The following is a 21,227-nucleotide window of genomic DNA, read 5'->3' as shown; positions in this document are numbered from 1 at the left end:
CACTCTTTCTGCTGGCAAATCTCAGTTATTTGACAAAAAAAAATTCATGCCCCACACATGCAAAAGCCCAGAAGCAAGTTTCAGAAGCAAGTTTCTTTCAGGAATAGCTCAGCCGGGTACAAGATTGTGCTGAGCTATTTGAGATGCATCTCCCACTGACAAATTCATGTCCATCCAGAGAGGTTTCCTATGTACACACTCACACACTCGTATAAACTCACACACCTACACACACGGGTGCTCTCCGGACATATGTGCCACTTATGCTCACACATACAACACACACACCAACTCATACATTCTGTATACACACACCCTCACACATACACCAAACACACACACACAAAATCATGAACGCTCTCACACAAACTCACCCACATTCCTACACACAGACACCCACACACATATTCTCATGCACACTCATAAACAGCACACATATTTTCACACACAAACTTGATTTCATACACGCACTCACACACATGCTCATTCACACATAAACACACACACATTCTCACACCCAACACATGCATCATGCTTCACCCAGCCCAGGTTTCCCATCTCAAATCCATGCCACCTAGATTTGACCCATATCTCCAACATCCTCTCCAGAGACATCTTTGCAGGGCATCTCAGGAACCCCCCCTCCTTTTGGGTGTACATAGGGCCTCCCGGGGCACAGTTATTAAACTGTAACTGAAGAGCTCTTACACTGTGCAATCTGCTTTTGCCCAGGATATGTGTATCCTTTACCGAGAAAGTCTGATTCATTTCCCAGAAATTTTCATCTCTCTATTAATCTTTCAGGATATGGTTAGTGTTGTGATATTTTCAGATATTGTTTTCGGGTGGCTGGGGGGAGGGGAGGGCGGATTTCACGTGGCTGTCCCCTGGCAGTTGCTGAGATTACTCAGTGCTCTAAGCAGCTCAGAATTGTGTGACAGCATTTCCATGCAAGGGACTTACAATCATGTTTCATTAATTCGACGTGAATGAAGCCTCATTTCTGGCCTTGAGGAGCTTAAGATTTATGTGAAATTAATAACAGAACAGATGTCTTCACAATTTGGTTCCTCTGGAAAAAAAAAAAAAAAGGAACCTGATTACTTTGAAAACTTCAATGCTGGAAAATGCAGACCCAGGGAGTTTTTACTCCCGGGTAAAGAGTTACTCCTTGATATGGTCCAATCTCAGAACTAAGTGGAATTTAAATGTCAGATTTATATTAAATAGTCATTCCCCATTATGACATATATAAACAACAGCTTATTACTTTTATTAATAAGATGTGTTGGGCATTTAAACTAAAGCTTCCGAGATAAAGCTGGCACCTCATAAGCCAGAGACACTGGGGAGGTATGGGGGAATATGCAAGCAGCATGGTTTTGAGCTTGGTTTCTGATAATTTAATCATCGATTCCTCCTAGGAAAACAAAATGCGTCTGTGCTCACACAAAACTCACCGCTTTCCAAAGGAGTCATCTCCCGTGGACGTTTGTGCTGAGGGGCCAATGCTCCCCATTTCACAGGACATTTTAAGTCTTGCCTCTTTATTTTATTTTTTCCTCTTGCCTGAAATCCCTTTTTTTTGTTTTAATCTATGCTTCTATCTCACTAGGCGCCTCTCCAGCTGAATTTTAACATTCCTCCAGGCTCAAGTGTGGCTGCACAACAGCAGGGGCTCGGTTTTTACTTCTCAAAGTCCAAAGAGGGAAAGTGTCATGGAAAGATCACCCATGGGCATGCTCTGGAGGAGGGGGCAAAAGAACAAAGACCCCCAGGCACGGATGGTTGGACGGATGGACAGACCAGAGTTCCCCTCCCTCTAGCTAAGCAGGTTAAAGAGGTTGCAGGGGGAGGGATATTAAATGGCAAAGTCCAGAGTTAAGGTCCCTACTATGACTACGATGACCCTTTCCTCTATTCCCAGCCTACGGTGTCTCCTTTAAGCCACCACGTCCCCCATTTCTTCCAGGGAGAAAACAAGAGCATTGAACCAAACAACCGGAAAGCTCTTCACGTTCACATCCTCCATTTACTCGAATTTTGGGCTTTCCTGACACTGACTCTCTTCCTCTCCCTCCTTTCAAACCTGGACCAGGTCAGGAGGTCCCCTGCTCCAGTCACTTCTCCAGACTGACCCATAGATGATGGTCAAGGGAAGCTCTCAGGTCCAGCCCCGGCGCTTCCTAAGGGCATGGCCTTGGGCAAGACACAGAGTATGTTGGACCCTCTGTCTCTTCACCTGAAAGTGGACAGAATAACGCTCACCCAGGGCTGTTGTGACAGTGATATGAACTGATGCTGGAGAGTGGAAGAGACTGTCCAGCTCTGCTCTTAGGATTCCACAGCTTCACAGGGATGATGAACAGTAGGCCTGAGGGAGACAGAGGTACCCAGGAATGACTTTAGGAAACTGCGGGCTGCCACAGTCCCTACCACCACCCCACATCCCCTCCTTGAAAGAGGATTGCCCGAATCTTCTCTATCCCTGGCTGATCTTGGGCTATGGGTGCACAGCAGTGGGGACCAGGCCAGAATGTAGAGGGCAGGCCCTTTCCAAGGGGGCAGGGGCCTCTCAGAGTTCAACAGTTGTCACCCCAGGGGTGCATGCCAATGGCACTGTGGGGAAAGGCTGGCCCTCCTTCCACCACTTTTTTTTTTTTTTTTTTTTTTTTTGGCCATAATGCACTGTTTGCAGGATCTTAATTCCCCAACCAGGGATAGAACCTGGGCCCTCGACAGTGAAAGTGTGGAGTCCTAACCACTGGACTGCCAGGAATTCCTTCTTGCCACCCCTTCAAGGAAGCTGGAACTATTGAGTTTTACGTGAAAGTCTTCCTGGGTTTTTTTTAATGCTTTTTTATTGTGGTAAAAGTCACATAATATAAACATATTATTTTAACCATATTTAACTGTGCAGTTCAGTGGCACTAATACATTCATATCGTTGTGCAACTCTCACCATCATCCATCTCCCAAATTTTTCACCTTCCTAAACTGAAACTCTGTCATACAGAGTAAAGTAAGTCAGAAAGAGAAAAACAAATATCGTATATTGACGCATATATGTGGAATTTAGAAAAATGGTACAGATGAACCTATTTGCAAAGCAGAAATAGAGACACAGACGTAGAGAACAAACGTATGGACACCAAGGGGGCGGGGCAGATGGACTGGGAGATTGGGATTGACGTATGTACACTACTATGTATGAAGTAGATGGCTGGTGAGGGCCTACTGTATAGCACAGGGGGGAAGAAAAAGGTACAATCTGTTTGCAGGACATAGATTAAGTTAACCTTAAAAATGCTTCCTGGTTTTGAGTAGAGGTCACTAGAAGACTACAAACCCTTACCTGAAACTGTTGGGGCCAGATGTATTTCAGTATTCAGAAATTTTCAGATTCAAAAAGATTACATGGGCTTCCCTGGTGGCGCAGTGGTTGGGAGTCCGCCTGCCAATGCAGGGGACGTTGGGTTCGTGCCCCAGTCCGGGAAGATCCCACATGCCGCGGAGCAGCTGGGCCTGTGAGCCATGGCCACTGAGCCTGCGCATCCGGAGCCTGTGCTCCGCAACGGGAGAGGCCACAACAGTGAGAGGCCCTTGTACCGCAAAAAAAAAAAAAAAAAAAAATGTCAGTGAAATACAAAAGTGCACTGAGGACTTTTTCGGGAATCATTCCATTTTCACTTTTGGATGGTAGGCTGTTCCTTCCCTCAAGCCTGCCTGATTGTCCACTCAGAGCAGACACTTGACCCACCCTTTTTCTCTGCCATGGGGGAGCCCTTGTGCAGATCCTTTACCATCCCCTTGGGAGACTGGAGGGAGGTGGGCTGCAGGTGCCTGCTTGAGCCTTCCCTGTATCTTGAGTTGCCCGAGTTAGAAGGCGGGGGTTAACATCACCTGGGTACGTAGCCCAGAACTGCAGAATGAGGGGCGGGGTGGGAGAGCAGGGGGAAGAAAAGTGAGGAAACACAGCCTCAGAGTGACTGGGGCAGCATCGGTGAACCAAGGGAAACAGGAGCGACACAGGGATGTTTTTAACTCAGAAGATGAAAATGCAGATACCTATGGGGCTAGACAAGGGACATAACTGAGGATACGGGGAAGATGCAGGGTAGTAGGCAGTGGTGGGGATTGTGGTGAACTCAAAATCAGTCTCCCCTTGAAAGGGGCAGCTGCTACTCAGCTTCAAGATTGTTTATATGTGGGATGCAAGCTGTGTGTCACCACGTCTTCTGATTTTTTTTCAAGAAAATCCAGAAATCTGTATTTTTTAATGTGAAATCTCCTGGTTTTGTAGTGGCTACTTACTATTTAAATATTTAACATTTTTAAATATTTAAAGCCCTTGTGTGGGTCACATCTGTGACCAAAATAAAGCATTTGTGTGGCTGAACTTTGGCCTTCAGTCCTAGGAGGCAACTATTAGGCCTCAGCTTTGTCCCTTCTTTAGTTTCAGTATCCATCCATTTATCCATCCAACCATTTATTCACTTATCTATTCATCTATCCAACCATCTGTGCATCCATCCATCCATCCATCCATCCAGTGAATATTCAGTAATGCTCCCTGGTATAAGGCAATGTGATAGAAATAGTAATAAGCCTACCCCCAAGTCCAGTCTTATCTCCAGCCCCATTCTGGTCTTATCTTGACTTGACAGAGCGAGGCAGCCAGATATAGTTTTTAAATAATAGTGTGTGTGTGTGTGTGTGTGTGTGTGTGTGTGTGTGTGTGTGTGTGTTTTAAGCACAGACCAAGGATCAAAAGTCAGCATGTGGGGGCTTCCCTGGTGGCACAGTGGTTGAGAGTCCGCCTGCCGATGCAGGGGACACGGGATCGTGCCCCGGTCCGGGAAGATCCCACATGCCGTGGAGTGGCTGGGCCCATGAGCCCTGGCCGCTGAGCCTGCGCGTCCGGAGCCTGTGCTCCTCAATGGGAGAGGCCACAACAGTGAGAGGCCCGCGTACTGCAATAAAAAAAAAGAAAAAAAAAAAAAAGTCAGCATGTGGGATCTTAGTTCCCCAACCAGGGATCGGACCCATGCCCCCTGCACTGGACCACAAGGGAAGTCCCAAAAGTCACATTCTTGAGGCCTGTCCTGGCTCCTAAGCTGCATGTGACCTTGGGCTCATGCCTTCCCTTCTTTAGGCTTCTTCTTTCCCATAGCACAAGCTAGAGAATCTTCTTTGATACTTGAAGCTGTCACCTGTGACCGTTTCTGGTCTGTTTCTTTTTTTAATAAATTTTATTTATTTATTTATTTATTTATTTATTTATTTGGTTGCGTCGGTTCTTTTCTTGCTGTGCGCGGGCTTTCTCTAGTTGTGGCGAGCGGGGGCTACTCTTCATCGTGGTGCAACGGCTTCTCATTGTTGTAGCTTCTCTTGCTGCAGAGGCACAGCCTCTAGGTGTGCAGGCTTCAGTAGTTGTGGCTCACAGGCTCTAGATGCAGGCTCAGTAGTTGTGGCACATGGGCTTAGTTGCTCCGCGGCATGTGGAATCCTCCCTGACCAGAGCTCAAACCTGTGTCCCCGGCACTGGCAGGCAGATTCTTAACCACTGTGCCACCAGGGAAGTCCTCTGGTCTGGTCCTTAACCTCATTTCAGGCCCAATGCCAATGCTAACCTTTGTGCTGACGTCACCTCAGTCTTAATAGGCTCACCTATTAAGTTGGTCTTAATAGGCTCACCTGCCTGAATCTGCCACAACTTCCTCCCTGTGCCCCGCCTGGGTCATAACCACAAGAAATGTCTCCATAAATGCCTCCCCAGAAGGAGGGAAGAGACGCCTGAGACAGGGCCTGAAGATACGGGCTGATCTAAGGCTCCATGGGACTGCAAGGCACTCTGGGTGGGCTCTTCTCCCAGGGAGCCCTTCCTCTCAAAAGGTACCCAGGTTCATGCTAAATATTTGACTCTCATTCAAGTAGCATCTCTCAGGAAAAATCGTTACCTTGGCAGCGATCTCCTGGACCTCAGGCAGAGGTATCAACCTGATGGGGAAAACTGTCCTGTCATTCTTGAAATCCCATCTCTGAGGTAGTGTTTACTTCTCTGGAGGCACGAGGAGGGAACACACACTTCCACAAGTGCATCCAGACTTGGCCTTTGGCTGAAGAATGAAACATTAAGTCATTTATGTCAAGAGTTGCAAAACTGCAACATAGCTTCTAGGCTATTGTTTATTAAAAGCTCAAGATGGCACCTTTAGACCACAAATGCATACTCACTCTGTGTCTGTTTCTCTGAGTTCAAGGTTCCCATTTTCTTTATCTGCTTATCTTTTCCTGTGTGGTTATCCTTCCTTTTATGGGTCTGTATGTTTCCGGCACGTATTCACTGATTTGGGGCCATTTCGGGTCTGTTTTCTGGGGCTTTTATTCAACTGCCTTTCAAAATTTATGGGTCTCCAGCAGATCATTTGGCCATAATTTAACATTTGGGTTTTCTCAACTCTTTCAAACGTTCTTCTTTTATGGGGTTAGCAGCCCTAAAAGGAGGCAAGGATGAGAAGACATGCTTGGGTTTGTTCTGCCTTTGTTTAAGCCTGTTGCTGAGAAATAGAGTATATTTCGTTCACCATCTTATCTTTCCAGGTTTTGATCGATAGCAGAGTGTGTTTTTTATATAAGAACTAACCAAATTTATTCAACAGATTATACATTCATTTTACCATTATGACATCAGACAAACAGATAATCCACACATACAAAAAAAGCTTTGGATTTCTTAAAAGTGAATTTAATTATAAGTAGTCATGTGTGCTGGAGAATTATAATTATGAAAAGTCATGTTCTGTAAGTCTGAAATGACAGATTATATTTCAAAGGCTTACTGCAGAGGAATTAAAGGACCCAATTTATTAGTTGTAAATGTACGATTATTGCAGATTTGCTTTTAAAAAAACCCCACACGCACACACACGATCACAGTATATTGTAGCTGGATTTACTACGTCTAATCCTTTCGACAAGAATCATATTTGGCACCAAAAGCTGCCACTTGGTTAATTTGTTTGTGAGACAGAGACAGGCAACTAATCTTCGTCTTCTGATCCCTGAATGGCAATAATTTCAAGGACTTTGTGGGCATGTTTTACTTCCCTCATTCCCATCCTTGCAAAGTGATTAAGAAGTTGATGTGGATCAAAGAACAGAAATATTGTTGTCAGGGAAGAAACGGAGACAGTCTCATGGATGTGGAGACAGTCTCGTGGAGGTGCAGGGGCTTCAAAGAACCTGGAACTAGGCTACATTTGTTTCTGCAACAAACATTTTTGGGGATGTTTACTATGTTCCAGGCACCGTACTAAGTACATTCTGTGTGTTTTCTCAATAAAAACTCTCAGAACAACGCCCTGAGGTCGCAGAATTGTAAGCATGTCTTACAGATGGGGAAACTGAGGCTTGGAGAGATCACCAAGCAACCTGCCCAGGTAACTGAGTTCCTGAGTGATGTAGCCAGGACTTGACCACAGATCTGTCTAGCTCCCATGTTTATGTTGTCACCCCAGGCCCCCCATTTCTCTCGCACATGGGACTCACAGGCTCACTGGAGAGAGAGTGGTGGGCAGTGTGCATGTCCCAGTGGCATTAAGCGGGGTGAGAGGGCTGTGTTTATAGCACTCCCCAAGACACAGAAAGAGAAGGAGGAATTAATCATGTATATGGGGGTGGGGAGGGGACATCGGGGAGGCCCAAAAGGATCAAGCAACACTTTGTAGCCATGACATTAAGCCAGGCCCTGGAGGACAAGTAGGTTGCTCCAAGCAGTGGAAAAACATTCCCAGCAGAAGGAACAGCCTCTGGAGGAGACAGATTCTGAGGTGTACAAATAAAGTGTCTTGTGTTTGCAAACACTTGCATGATGAGGGTTTAGGGTATAAACGAGAACAGGAGAGAAGAGTTAGAGGCAAGCTTGGAATAGAAACAGGGAAGAGCTTTTAATGCCCAGCTAAGGAGCTTTGACTTTCTTCCGTAGACAATGGGGAGCCATAGATGGTTAAGGAGCATGAGTTGGTGGTATTGGGGGAAGAGGTCACCAATCACTTGTCTACAGGAGCCAGGCGGGTGATGGATATGAGCGACGCAGGCCTGGAGAGGTTGTATAAGCCTGAGAAAGCACACTCTGTCTAAAGGGGTGACCACTACTCGGCTCCAGTCGACGGTGGACAGAGAGAACCAGATCCCCGAGTCCTTAAGAGAAGCTAGAAGTAGCAGCAGCTCGGTAGATTGATTGCAAACAAGCCCCATCTCTTTCCTTATGCAGGACCCTCACAGGGTGAGTCCCCAGCTCCTCCCATCATGTGTTGGAGCCTATTTCCCACCGACTGAACCTGCTGTGACCCATTGAATGTGACAGAAGGGAACGTGTGTCCATTCTGAGTCTGAGCTCAGGGGGCCTTGAGGACAAGCCTGGGCCAGCTTGAGGAGGATGGAGACCACGTGCAGTGGGGCCATGTCATCCCAGTCTGGCCTGCCTAGACCAGACCAGCTCCAGCAAGCCACCAGCTCTTCTGCGAAAAGAGAAAGCCCAGCCCAGAACAGCAGAACCAACCCCCAACCTGTAGACTAATGTAAAATGATCGATGTTTGTTGTTTTAAGCCACTAAGTTTTGCAGCTATTTGTTAGGCAGCCATAGCTAACTGATACAGTAACTAATTTGTATTTTTAAGAACTCTGTGCTGATGTCTCCCCCTACCCCACCCCCCAAAATGGAAGGATCAGAGACTCAATACTCAGCATTTCTTGTTCAGCAAGCATCAAAAAGTGTTCAGTTCTAAGTTGCTGGATGGGGCAGAGGAGGGAAGGCCTAAGAACATCTCACACACTGCCACCTGCTCTGTCCTTCCCGCAGGAGGCTGTGCCAACAGTGGAGTCCACCGTGGTCTCAGGATCCCCCACTGGTGCACGACCACCAGGCCCTCCTGCTGCCTGCTCAAGCAGCTCCCCCAGCCTCCACCCAGCTCCCCACCTGTAGTAACTGCACTCAGCAGACCCCAATCCAGCCATCTCTTCCTCACCCTAGGCCCCCAGCTCTGTTTGTCTGAGGCTGTGACGCCCAGGAGATTGAAGCCCCCAGCATTTTAATCTGAAGTCACTCCCATTTTAGTTCCAACATGGTTTGCACATTCTATGGACACACCAAGCCCTCAGCCAGGCTGCAGAGGTCCCCCAGCCTCCAGACAGCCTGCTCCCTCCAGGCCCTGCGTTTGTGGCTCAGGGGACAGTGGTCACAGGGCTTGGGGTGGGCTCTCGAGCTGGATCCTACTCTGCCACCCTGGCTTTGCTGCCATGGGAATTAGAAATGGCCTCCTCCAGCAGGCGTAGGCAGACACAGGAGGTCAGGGGCTTGTCTTAGCTGGATGTGTTCTGATGGATGTTTCATCTTGAACCAGGGTTGAACCCCAGCCGGGGCCCCTGGTTCAAGATGAAACATGACATCCATCAGAACTTGAGCCAGCCCAGGCTTTCCTGACCCTTGTCCCCAGCTTTTCCTCCTCGGCCTTCAAGGCTCCACTCCAGGGATGTCTCCTCTGGGAAGACCTCCCTGACCCCCTCTCCTGACCAAGCCCCTTGACGCCCTGAGAGTCCCCCTTCGTCAGCTTGTGCCTTGTCCTGGGGATCTCTCGACACCTGGCAGGCACCCCCAGTAGACTGCAGTCTCCTCCAAGGGCAGGGAGGTGTGGAGTGGGGTCCTCTGGGAATCAGAATTAAGGGGAACCTAGAGTCTCAGAAAGGAGGCTGGCCTCCCTCACCTCTACTCTGCACAGCTGGATGTGCCTGAAAAATAAATATTCCCTCAGGAGCCTGGGGCACTGCCCACACGTGCACTTTGGAAACCCCCAGCCGTTTTCCAGGCCTTCCTGAAACCCTTCCTAGCTGCCTGCCTGCAATTCCACCCTTAACTCTCTCCTGGATTCCTTGACAATGAGTCTCCGCTAGGTGAAGGAGGGGTCAGGGACCTCCCTGTCAACCCCTCAGTGCTGGTCACCGAAGGGGGAGGCCAAGGACCAGTTGAGTTTGATGAGAGTGGAGATGGGACATGGGGAAAGTGACAGAGTTGGAGACTGACTTGGGCATCACAGTTGGGACTCCAGCCTGCGATGGCAGTTTGCGGGTCTCTGGGCTACAGCTGGGAGGGCAGCAGACAAAAACCCTCTTTGAAGGGTTTCGCTGACCCGAGGGGGAAGGATGGGGTGGAACTTACAGGAAAGGGGATTGACTGGATTCTTAGAAAAACAATAGCCAGAGCTTACTGCTGGGGCAGAAGGATTGGGGTCACCAGCTGGCTGTTTGATACAGGGATTGGTTCCTGCTGCTTTGGAATTCAAGGGCAGGAGGCGCTTTCAGGCCACAGCTCAACCTCGGACTCTCTGGCCCCCTCCTGAGCCCCCTCCCTGGATCCTATAATATGTAGGATGTTCTGATTGCCCATTTCTCCTTCCCTCTCACTTGACTTTGCTTTCACTGGAATGTGGCAGGGGATAAAGTCTTAGAGGCATTTATCTAAGCCATGGAGGGACCTTTTGTGGGTGTGTGTGGGGGGCACAGGAAACAGATAAATCATCTCAAGCTCAAAGCCATTGGCTTTCTGTTCTCTACCTGAGGGCAGCTGCTTGCTAATTATAGAGAGGGGTAGGGACCTGTCTTGGGTGGGGAAGGGAGAAATTCTGCATGAGGGTTGGTAGAAGAAAGGTCATCCCTGCAGGTAAGAAGCCACCTACAAGTAATCAAGAGATCTCAGAAGGGCAGTGTCAGAAGAGTCCACAGGATCCCATAGTCATTAGAACACAATCCAACTCCTTAGCTTGGCCAAACAGCAGGATCTGTCCCCAACTTCATCTCTCTTTATTCCTACGCTGTTTCATTAGGGTTATTTGGGTGCAAGCAACAGAAATTCATGCTGGCTAACTTAAAACAAGTGGGCATTTATTGGAATAATAATAGCCGTGGTGGCAAAAGCTAGACAACCAGGGCAGGCACCAAGATGGGAACACCAGGTCCGTGGGACCCCACAGTTGGCACACCTGGGCTCCCAGTGTTCTGTTTATATTTATGTCATTCAAGATTCCCTGAGTGTCCCATTGGCTGAGCCCAGATCACAAGCCCACCCCTGCTTGTAACAGAGGAAGGGTACCCAGAGGAAGGGCCTGGCCCAAGAAGGCACCAAGGACCCATGAGACTTCTGAAGAGGGAAGGCAGGTACTCCAGTCTGTCTTCCCAGCAAGAGAGAAGTTCCCCAGCGACATTGTCCTCAGTGGAAAGAGAGAAGTATCCCCAAAAGGGGGGATGGGCAGATGTTTGCAGACCAAACCCATGAAAGTCTCGTGTGTCCTTCACTCTGCTCCCACCACAGGGCCTTTGCACCTGCCATCTTCTCTGTCTTGAACATCCTGCCCCTGGTTCTGCACATGTCTGGTTCCTTTTCTTCCTTCAGGACTCAGATCTCACATCAGCTTCTCTGAAAGGCCCTTCCTGACCACCCATTCTCAAGTTTCCCCCATCAGATCATCTTGATCCTGTTACCGAGTCCAAGCTCACTCTGCTCACCACACAACAGGCCAGTAAATCGGAAGACAAGGTGTTGAGACAAGGAGTGATGACTTCATTTGGAAAGCTGGCAGACAGAGCCCTAGTGTCCCCCAAAAGCATCTTATCAGGGGTCTGGATGCCAGTTTCTCTTATAGAACAGAGAAGGGGAGGAGGTGAGGAGGTAAAGTAAAATGGCCATTAATCTTGCAAGATATCTCCTCGCTTGGCCCACACCAGGGAGGGGATGTATTAATTTCTTCTTTTCTGCAGCCATTCACAGGTGGGCAGGGATCCCTGTGGCAGGCCATCATGTATGTTTACAGCTATAGACAGCATCCTTTTAGTGATTATAGTAACAAAAGCAACGAAAAGCAAAGGTTAAAGTAAAAGAAACAGAGCCAGCATGGAGTCAGATTTTGCTCTTCCCTGTTACAATCCCATCTTCACAGGTCTTCCAACCATCGAACATTACCTTGTTTATTAGTTTATTAATTTGTCTGCTTTGTATTGTCTGCCCACCCCCCACCCCCTGCCACCAGAATGTAAGCACCATGAGAGCAATGACTGTAGTTAATACACTGCTGTATGTCCAGTGCCCAGTGCAAGGCTTTAATAAACATTTACCAGGGAAACAAACAAATAAGGACAAAGAGACCCAGACAGAGAAGGTTGCTTGGCCAAGGATGATCAGAGAGAAGATGCTGATATCCTCAAAAATGCAGAAGCCAAACCTTACCTGCTCTGGGGCACTGGATGGCCCCTGGCTAAAAGCATGGGGCCAGAGCAGATTGCCTGGGGCAGTGCTCACTAACTGCACCTCAGTTTCCTCTGTGCAAAGGGATATCTCTCTGTGTAAAGATATTAATCATTATCTGTATATTAATCATAATAATATATTCTCAGGGGCATGTTTGTAGGCTCAGATGAACTAATACATAGAAGGGGCTTAGGGCAGAGCCTGACATTATCGTAATGCAAGTTCTTACTATTCTAGACCTCCTGTGTCCTTATCCCTGACAGATCAGTGTCCCATCCCACCCTCATGCCAACCAGGATGAAGAACAGACAAGCAAGATAGTTATAGTAATAATCCAACAGACAGAAAAACACACTGCAGCATCATAAGACCAGAGGCCGGGAGATCCTGCCACAGTGATCTAGCTCACCTTGGCAGAGCCCTTCATTTATTTGCAAATAGCAGGTAACAGATGCCAGGTCTCCTGATGGCAAACATGCTTCCTTCCTGCCCTAGAGCTGGGAGGGGAGATGTCTGCTGGCTCGCTGTGTGGTCATGGGTGAGTGACTGCCACTTTGTGGACCTCGGTTTCCTCCCCTTTAAATGCGAAAATGAGAATCTCACACATGAAGTGGGTTGATGATTTTATTACTGAACAGGCGGGGAGCAGGTACAAATACATTGGTAGAGTCCCTTTACAGTCCTGCTTCTCAAACGTAAACTTTCCTTGAGTTCAGAATCACGCCCCCAAAATCTGGCTCATTAGTTCTTAAGTGGAGTCCTGGAGTGTTTATCGAACCTCCTCGGGTGATTTCTGAGGTTGAAGCTGATAGAGTGTGATTGCTCACTAATGCCACTAGATAGAGCCACAAGCCTAAATAACGGTCTAACCCAGCGGGCTCCGAGCCCTGTGGCTGCTTCACCAAGAGTGGCCACCAGATGGCGCAGCCCGTCTGCAGAAGGAGCCGCTCCTCCACGGTGCGGGGCTGGGTGGAGGACAGCCTGGCCTCACGATACCAGCGGTCCGAGAGGTACAAACTTCCCTGTTGAGGTGGGTTATAGCCTCAAGACGGAGCTCTGGGGTCAGGGGAGACCTAGTTCTATTTCAGGGTTATGAACATCCAACCCCGCCTGTTCCATCAGAACCCCATCTGCCCGTCTTGGCACTTGCCCCAGTGTAAAGGCTTTGCATTCAGTAGGTGCTCAACAAAGACTTTTGATCACTTGAGCTGATACCCTCCCCACCCCACCCACACACACACACACACACACACACACACACACACACACACACACACAGAGACCTGCTTGATGAGCCCTGTGGGGAGCACAGTCATTACAGTGATCAATTATCAAATGCCTACTGCACGCATGCCACACAATTTTATTTTAATGTTCTTTTTTTATATACATTTTTTTTTTTTTTTTTTGGCTGTGCAGCATGCAGGATCTTAGTTCACTGATCAGGGATCGAACCCTTGCCCCCTGTGGTGGAAAGACAGAGTCCTAACCACTGGACCGCCAGGGAATTCCCCAGACACTGTGTTAAGTATTTCATAAACACTAACATATGCTATACCCAGCCCTGAGAGATGATTATAATGACTATTGGACAAAAAAGAGAGAGCTCCTCCATGAGGTGAAGGCATCTGGAGTCACAGGGTCAGTAAATCATAGTCAGCACTTGACTGTAGTAACAGAACAAGGGCTCTGAATCAAGGGCTCCCTGGGGGTGAGTTTCGAGCTGGCTTTACAAGTAGGGTAGAGTCATGGAGGGAGGACATTTGGAGAACACCCCTGAGCAAGGGTGAAACCGGTGAGCTGAGGGCAACAGAGGGCAGGGGGAGGTTTGGCTGCAGGGGTGCTAGAAGGAGGTGGAAGACAGTGGGGTTGGGGTGCTGGGCTGACAGGACCCAGCAGGTGGGGGAGTAGCAGCTGCTACCGGGGAAAGACTCACTAGACTCAGGTTCCAGCGTTATATGCTGTGTGTCCTTGGTCAAGCTACTTGCCTTCTCTGGGCTCATTTTCCCCTCATATTCGTAGCATAGTCACAAGTTCATCGGGAGGACAGAGTGCAGTGACCTGTGTGAAGGTGCCTGCCTCACTCAGTCCTTGGAACAAGTTGAGCCCCTGGGCGTGGCTCGTTTTCTTTCCCTTGTGTGGCCCAGGCCAATCTTCCCATGTGCCTCCGTTTCCCCCATCTCTCCAGGGTGTCCATGTAGTGTGGTGGTTGGGTGCGAGGACCCTGGTGTCAGAGAGCCCCAAGGGGTATCCTGGCGCTGATGTTGCGTGCAAGGACCTTAGCAAAGTCCTCCTCTCTCTGCCTCATTTCTTCAACTGTAAATCGGAGATGCTAACCATGTGACCTGCGTCAAAAGAACACCGTGGGAATTCAACGTCCATAAAAGACCTGGCCCAGTGCCTGACGTGCAGTCAGCACTCAGGTTCCCTTCCAGTGGTGACTTGCATTAAACTGAAAGGTGTAATCAGGCCTCCTCAAGGATCCGTGCAGATCTGACATGCTGGTTAGTCTTTTCTTTAGTTGACAGCCTCTTACTTCCTTTTCTCTTTTTTCCCCCGTACTATACCTGCCTGTCATCTGGGGTGCCCTGTGTGCTCGGGCAAGCCCCATAACCTCAGACTATGCTCCGATTTGGGCCTCCCCTTCCCCGGACCGCCCGTGGCCTCCCACCCTACAGAAAGGCAGCCTGCAAAGGCTGCTGATGACAAATGAATGGGCTGCTCAAATATGGGGACACCACTGCGCCCACAGCAGAGTATCACTCAGGACTCCTCTCTGCAGCCTCCCTGAATGGGGTGGTGGTGGGGGGGAGGGGCAGCCTGTTTGGACATGTCCAAGTACAAGTACAGGGAGCTCACTAACTGGTTTCCATCTACCTACCTGTAACCCACGCTTCTCAGGGGCATTCAAGCAGCAGTGGGAATGTAGACCCTTCCTCGCAGATGCCCTGGAGCCCACGGGGCAGATCGGCACTGCCATCTCTTCCGCCACATGGCGCCTGCACAGGAAGACCGACCCCCGGGAGCTGAGGAAGGGGGGTTTTCTGCCTGGCTTAGCGATGTGCAGACAGACAGACAAATCGATATCATCACAGTCTCATCCACTAAACACGCTTACCCCGGGGCTGCATCCTGCCAGCAGAAGCACCTCAGTGGTGAGCCTTCCCAGGTATCACAGGGATTCCCCTGCACACTTTCAGGTGCAAATAAAGGAAATGCTACCCAAATCAGATTAAGTCTAAAAGGGTTCCTCAGACTGAGAAATCCAAGGCAAGACGATTTCAGGTAAGGCTGGATCCAGGGTCTAAAGTAATGCCCCCCAGTCTGTGTCTCCTTCTTCTGCCCCCACTGTGAGGCCGGATTTACCCTCCAGATAGAAGCCGGCAAGTGGCTCCTGTGCCCCAAGGGCTGGATACTCCAACTGGCCAGGCCTGGGCCACGTGGGAGGAAGGTATGGTTTCCCAAGGAGAACCCAGTGTGCTGTGAACAAGAAAGGACAATGGGGGCCAAGCAGGCAGAAACAAGGGCTGAGCCAATACTACATTCTGTCCTGATGATCATGGCCAGAAGCCACGCATCTGGACAAAAGCAAAGGTGGGGGAGTGGGCAGGGGCAGAGCCCCGGGGGAGGCAGTGACCGGGGGACTCACAGACCCCGTGTGGGCGTGGTGGCGAGGGAATGGAGGGCCAATGGGCAAGGTGGGGATGACAAGGACGGAAGTCGATGGCCCACTTGTCTTTCCAGCCTAGTCAAGATCGTTTTGCTGTCTGCAGGTCTTTGTGTCCACTCAACTAGTCTAGGTTAGGCCAAACAGGGTTTCACCTGTCCTCTGTCTCCCCGAGGTCCCTTAGGGAAGCCGTTGTCTCAGCCTGACTTATGGACCCTTTAAGGCCTCATTCCTTCTCTTCACTGTTGGGAAGTCTACCTGACATCTACCCTGAGTTTCTCCTGCTGTTGGTTACAAATTAACAACTCTCCAAAACCTAAAGCAATCTGTTCTCACCTGACCTCCACATGGCAGAAAAGGGAAGACTTAGGATGGCCACCTGTGTCTTTATAACACAAGAGAAGCCCCAGAGTTTTGAGTCATCCAAAATGACTCCAGGTCAGAGCCCCGGGTGCTCATTCTGGCCTTTCTTTCTACTTGGGGACCACCAGACCATTCCCACCTCTGCTTACTGGGCCTGCCCTTCCATCTCCCCACATCTAGGGGTGATTCGTTAACGTATTCAACCATTTATTTGACAAGTATTAATTCAATACCTTCTATATGCAAACCCTGTTCCAGGTACTAGGGCCACAGCTGACATTCTAGCACAGGAGTCAATAATCAAACAAGAAATTAAAGTTAACAAGATTGTTTCAAGACAGTTGTAGCTGCTTGGAAGGAAAAAACACAGGGGGTGGATCCTTTCTGTGGATGGTCAGTCAAGGAAGGCTTCCCTGGGGAGGCAGCATCTGAGCTGAGACCTAACAGATGAGAAGACTTGCAGACCAAGAGGACAGGCATGTCAGTTGGGTCCTCCAGGAAGTACATTCTGGGATGGGGTCAGGAGTTCAAGGAGTTTTGGAGGATAAGACCAGAGAAAGAAAAAGAGTGGGAAGCAGGATGGGGCAGAGAGTCTCAGCCTCCAAGACAGCTCCTCCAAAAAGATCAAGTGGCCCCAGAGGGGAGCTCTGGAGCCCTGGTACCCTATGTGCTCAGTCATCCTCTGGGGCTTTGGCCAAACGAGCATGGTGTAGGCTCAAAAGCTCAGGCCGATTCCTACAGCTGTAGGCAGTCAGCTCACTGCACTCTTTGCCACTGAACAGCATGTTCTTCCTTGAAAGAAGATCTATGACTGTCACAAGAGGGTTGCCATCTTTCAGGACCAGAGAGAAAGCCAGCGTAGCTGCAGGTACAAAGTGCAGGAGGGAGGAGACGGCGGGCGTGCTGGTCAATTCCCATCTGCTCCTCCAGGTGGCGCTCCACCTCCCTCCCCCTTGGACTGCTGGGGCCAGCTCCTCCCGCTCTGGGGAGCCCCGCAAAGGACGGAGGGAAGGAAGAGAACAAAGGAGCGTGTTTATTCCTGGATCCCTCGGCAGGAGGTCTCTTGGGCTGTCGTTTCGCTAAAGGCACCTGCTCTCCCATAACTGCACCCTCCAGTCAACCTTCTGGGCCAGATGATCACGGTCCTGCTTCTGGCCCATTAGTCCCCGCTACCTTCCACCCACACACTTTGTATTTAATCCCTTCCTCACTAACCACTCCTGGAATTAGCCTCCTCCAAGAGTGCCATCTGCTCCCTCCTGGGCTCCTGACTGTGTGGAGAGGACATGGCTTGGAATCTATAGGCCTGGGCCTAGGGTTGGGGTCCCAGCAGGAAACCAAAAGGTACCCGGGGTTCCCTGGCCCCAGAGAAGGTCCTGCTATGCTCCTCTAGGATGGAGTGTGTTGGCACACTCCTGTGCCCCCAGGACTGCTTCTCAGATGTCCCTGGGACCAGAGACAGAGACAAAATGAGGGAGGGCTGTGACCTCAGGCGGAGGGTCTGACCGGTGCCGATTTCTCAGCTAAGTCTTTCACTGTATCAGTCAGGAATCTCAGGTTGCAAGCAACTGAAACTCAACTCAAACAGACTTAAGCAAAAAACAAACAAACCACATACAAAGTTAGGAGGAGAGGCTATATTGACTCACAAACTAAAAAGCTCAGGATACTTTGGCTGCAGGCAGGGCTGGATCCAGGAGTTCAGCCGATGCCAGCAGGAGCTCAGCATCACCATTTCTGTTCTCTTTGGTGTAGTTTCAATCTCAGGAAGCCTCTGTCCTTAAGGGCTCCTCCACCATTGCATCATACCGTTTATAGCTGAAAGGGTAGGCTACAACCCAAATACCTCCAGTGAATGTCCCAGAATTACTTTTCATGGGCTCCAATGGACTCATAAGCCTCCTTCTGGACCATCATCTAGCCAGAGACATTGGATCTGCTTTTTAGCCAGGCCTGGGTCACATGGACCCACGATCCAGGAGGTAGGTCACATCCACTGAACCTCATAGACCAAGAATTGGCTAGAGGAGGTTTCCTCAAAGGAAAATTAAGGGGCCGCTACCAAAAGGAGGAGGACAGGATCTTGGGAAGCAATAAACAACAGATGGCCACTACTCCCCCAGGGCCCAGTCTCCTCATGTTTGGTATCTCCCATCCTTGTTTTCCCTCTTCATCAATACAAATTTTATCTTGATGCTGCTGTACCCCAGCACCTGGAACAGTGTTCATTAAAGTTTTCCTGAATGAATGAATGAATAAATGAGTGCATGGCAGAAACTGATGTCATATCTTTGTGTCACTTAATTGAAGCCTGTATTAATTTCTTAGGGCTGCTGTAACCAAGTAGCACAAACTGGGTGGTTTAAAACGTCAGAAATTTATTCTATCATAATTCTGGAGGCTAGAAGTCCAAAATCAAGGTGGTGTCAGACCCATGCTCTCTCCAAAGGCTCTAGAGAAAAATGCTTCCTCGTCTCTCCCAACTTCTGGGGCTCCTGTCAGTCCTTGGGATTCCTTGTCTTGCAGCTGTGTCACTTCAAACTCTGCCTCCATGGTCACATGTGTGTCTCTGTGTGCAGATTTCTTCTCTTATAAGGACACCAGTCATTGGATTAGGGCCCACCCTAATCCAGTATGACCTCATCTTAACTTGGTGATATCTGCAAAGACTCTATTTCCAAATGAGGGCACATTTACAGGTACTGGCGGTTAGGAGTAGAACATACCTTTTGGGGGGGGCCCACAATTTTTACCTGTGCTAGTATTGGCTGAAAGATGCTGCAATACCAACTGTATCCCCAGATGTCAGTGGTTTATAGTATTTTGTCAAAGTTTCTTTTTCCACTTACCAAGTCTACAGTGGGACTGGTTGCTTTCATTTTGTGGTTCTTGCCACATCACCATGGGGCTCCCAGGGTTACCGTGGCTCCCAGAGTGACCATGGCAGGTTGCCAAGGAAGAGAGAGCTAAAGGGATACACAGGGGTCCTGGAGTGTATCGCATGCACTCACCGACAAGTTCATTTCCACTAGATACTGCCTATGATCTCCTGGTCCCCTGGGCCTTAGTCACTACTGGGCACTGCCACTGCTCTTCTGGGTACAATGGACACCTGCTTCTGCAGCTGTCACGATCTCTAAATGGGCACCAAGCACCTACACTGGACACCAATGCCCTTGGAATGCCAAAACTACATAGATTGTGAAGAGGCACAGTCACAGCTGCCCTGTGCCAGAAGTGCCCAATGTCTTACAAAGGTTTTCGGGAAAATGTTAAACCTCAAATGGGACAAGTGATGTAAATGAGCAAAACTGAGCTGAGTCACAGGCAAGGCAATAGAGAATGGTGGGGACTGTGGCAAACCAAAGTACGTGCCTCAGCTAATTGTTGCCATGTGGACACTGGCACCCAGTATTGCCAGATTTGGGGGGATTTCTGAAAGAAAGTCAGATTTTTAGATGAAGTGTTCCAAGTTTCAAAGTGCTGTTCAGGCGGGATTCAGCCCACAGGCCACGAGTTTGTAAGCCCTGCTTCAGTGAGACAACTTTTTCCATTTTCACTCCTAGCTCTCTGCTCTCCAACTTGGCTCTCTGGTTATCCAGAGGATGTGGACCTGAGCCAAATGGGGCCTAGCCAGGACGCAACCCCCTCTCCCACTGACCTCAGACTCACCCTCCCCCAAATAGCCAAGGCTTCTCCCTGGGTCAGTATGATGGGCTGGGCTCCTCCTGTGGAGCGAAGTCCTTCCCAAGGGGTGCCTTTCAGGTTGACTTCTGGCCAGCCAGCAGCACATGCCTGCCAGGCAAGCTGTTCTTCTCTGAAACCTACTGACACCCAAGCTGCAGAAGCTTTTCTGGTTCTTATGATACAGACCAGATTCATCACCCTGACTCCCAAGGCCCTCGCAGGCAGATTGTTGCTGACCCTTTCAGCCCATGACTTTTCTCCTCAGATCGGTCCCTGCCGACCCCCAGTCCCGTCTCCTCACCCTCCCCCCTCCCTCCCAGTTTTCAGATAGAGGGAGCGCCCTTCTCCAGTGCATCTTGCTGTCCTTCATCTCTGGACCTTTGTAAATGTTGTTCCTTAGACTGTGCCTTCCACATCCCTCCCCCCACCCCAATACTCTCATGTCTTGTAGCTCTTCATGTGTCAGCCCAGAAGTCCCTTCTTCCAGGGAGCCTTCCCTGACCACCTATACTAGTTTAGGGACTGAGGTCAGGTGTTCCCACACCTGCTGGAGTTCCCCATCACAGCTTAGCACCTAATGAATTCTCCTTCCTGAGGGAGGAAGGGGACATTCCTCAGGGACAGAGACCAGGACTGCTGGGTTTCCAAGTGTTTATCTAGCACCTAGCATTATGCCTGAGGCCAAGTAAATGCTTAAACAGTCATAGAAGGAAGAAGAGGGGAAGGAGAAGGAAGGAAGGAAGGAAGGAGGGAGGGAGGTGAGGAAGGAGGGGCCTTCACTTTGTTTCCATCTCTGTATCTCTTTCCATTTCTGCCTATCTCTCTGTCTCCATCTCTAATCATCTAAAATCTCTTTCTCCGACGATCTACAGGTGCAGCTGATCATCTGTTCCTGACCCTTCCTCCCCATCTCTGACCTACGCCCCTGGGAGTGCAGGCCGTCCGGCCCCCCGCCGCGTGTCCCTCCAAGAACCGCTGCTCTCCAGCCGCAGGACGTCAAGTGTCTAGAGTGGTCGCGCCAGATGTTTCCCAACAGGGGTTCCATAGGTTTTGCGCCCGGATTGGGGAGTAAAGGTTGGAAGGTCGCCGCACCGATGGTTCTCGCAGAGGCCCAAAGCTCTGGCTGAGGGGAAAAGAGGCGGAGAAAGGAAAAGAAAGGAGAAAAGAGGAGGAGGGCGAGAGGGAGAATGGGGCGGAGAGGGGCGGGCCTG

Source organism: Lipotes vexillifer, unplaced genomic scaffold (genome assembly GCF_000442215.2).
Source record: "Lipotes vexillifer unplaced genomic scaffold, Lipotes_vexillifer_v1.1 scaffold342, whole genome shotgun sequence".
Taxonomy (NCBI): Eukaryota; Metazoa; Chordata; class Mammalia; order Artiodactyla; family Lipotidae; genus Lipotes; species Lipotes vexillifer.
Note: the sequence above shows the minus strand (reverse complement) of the source record.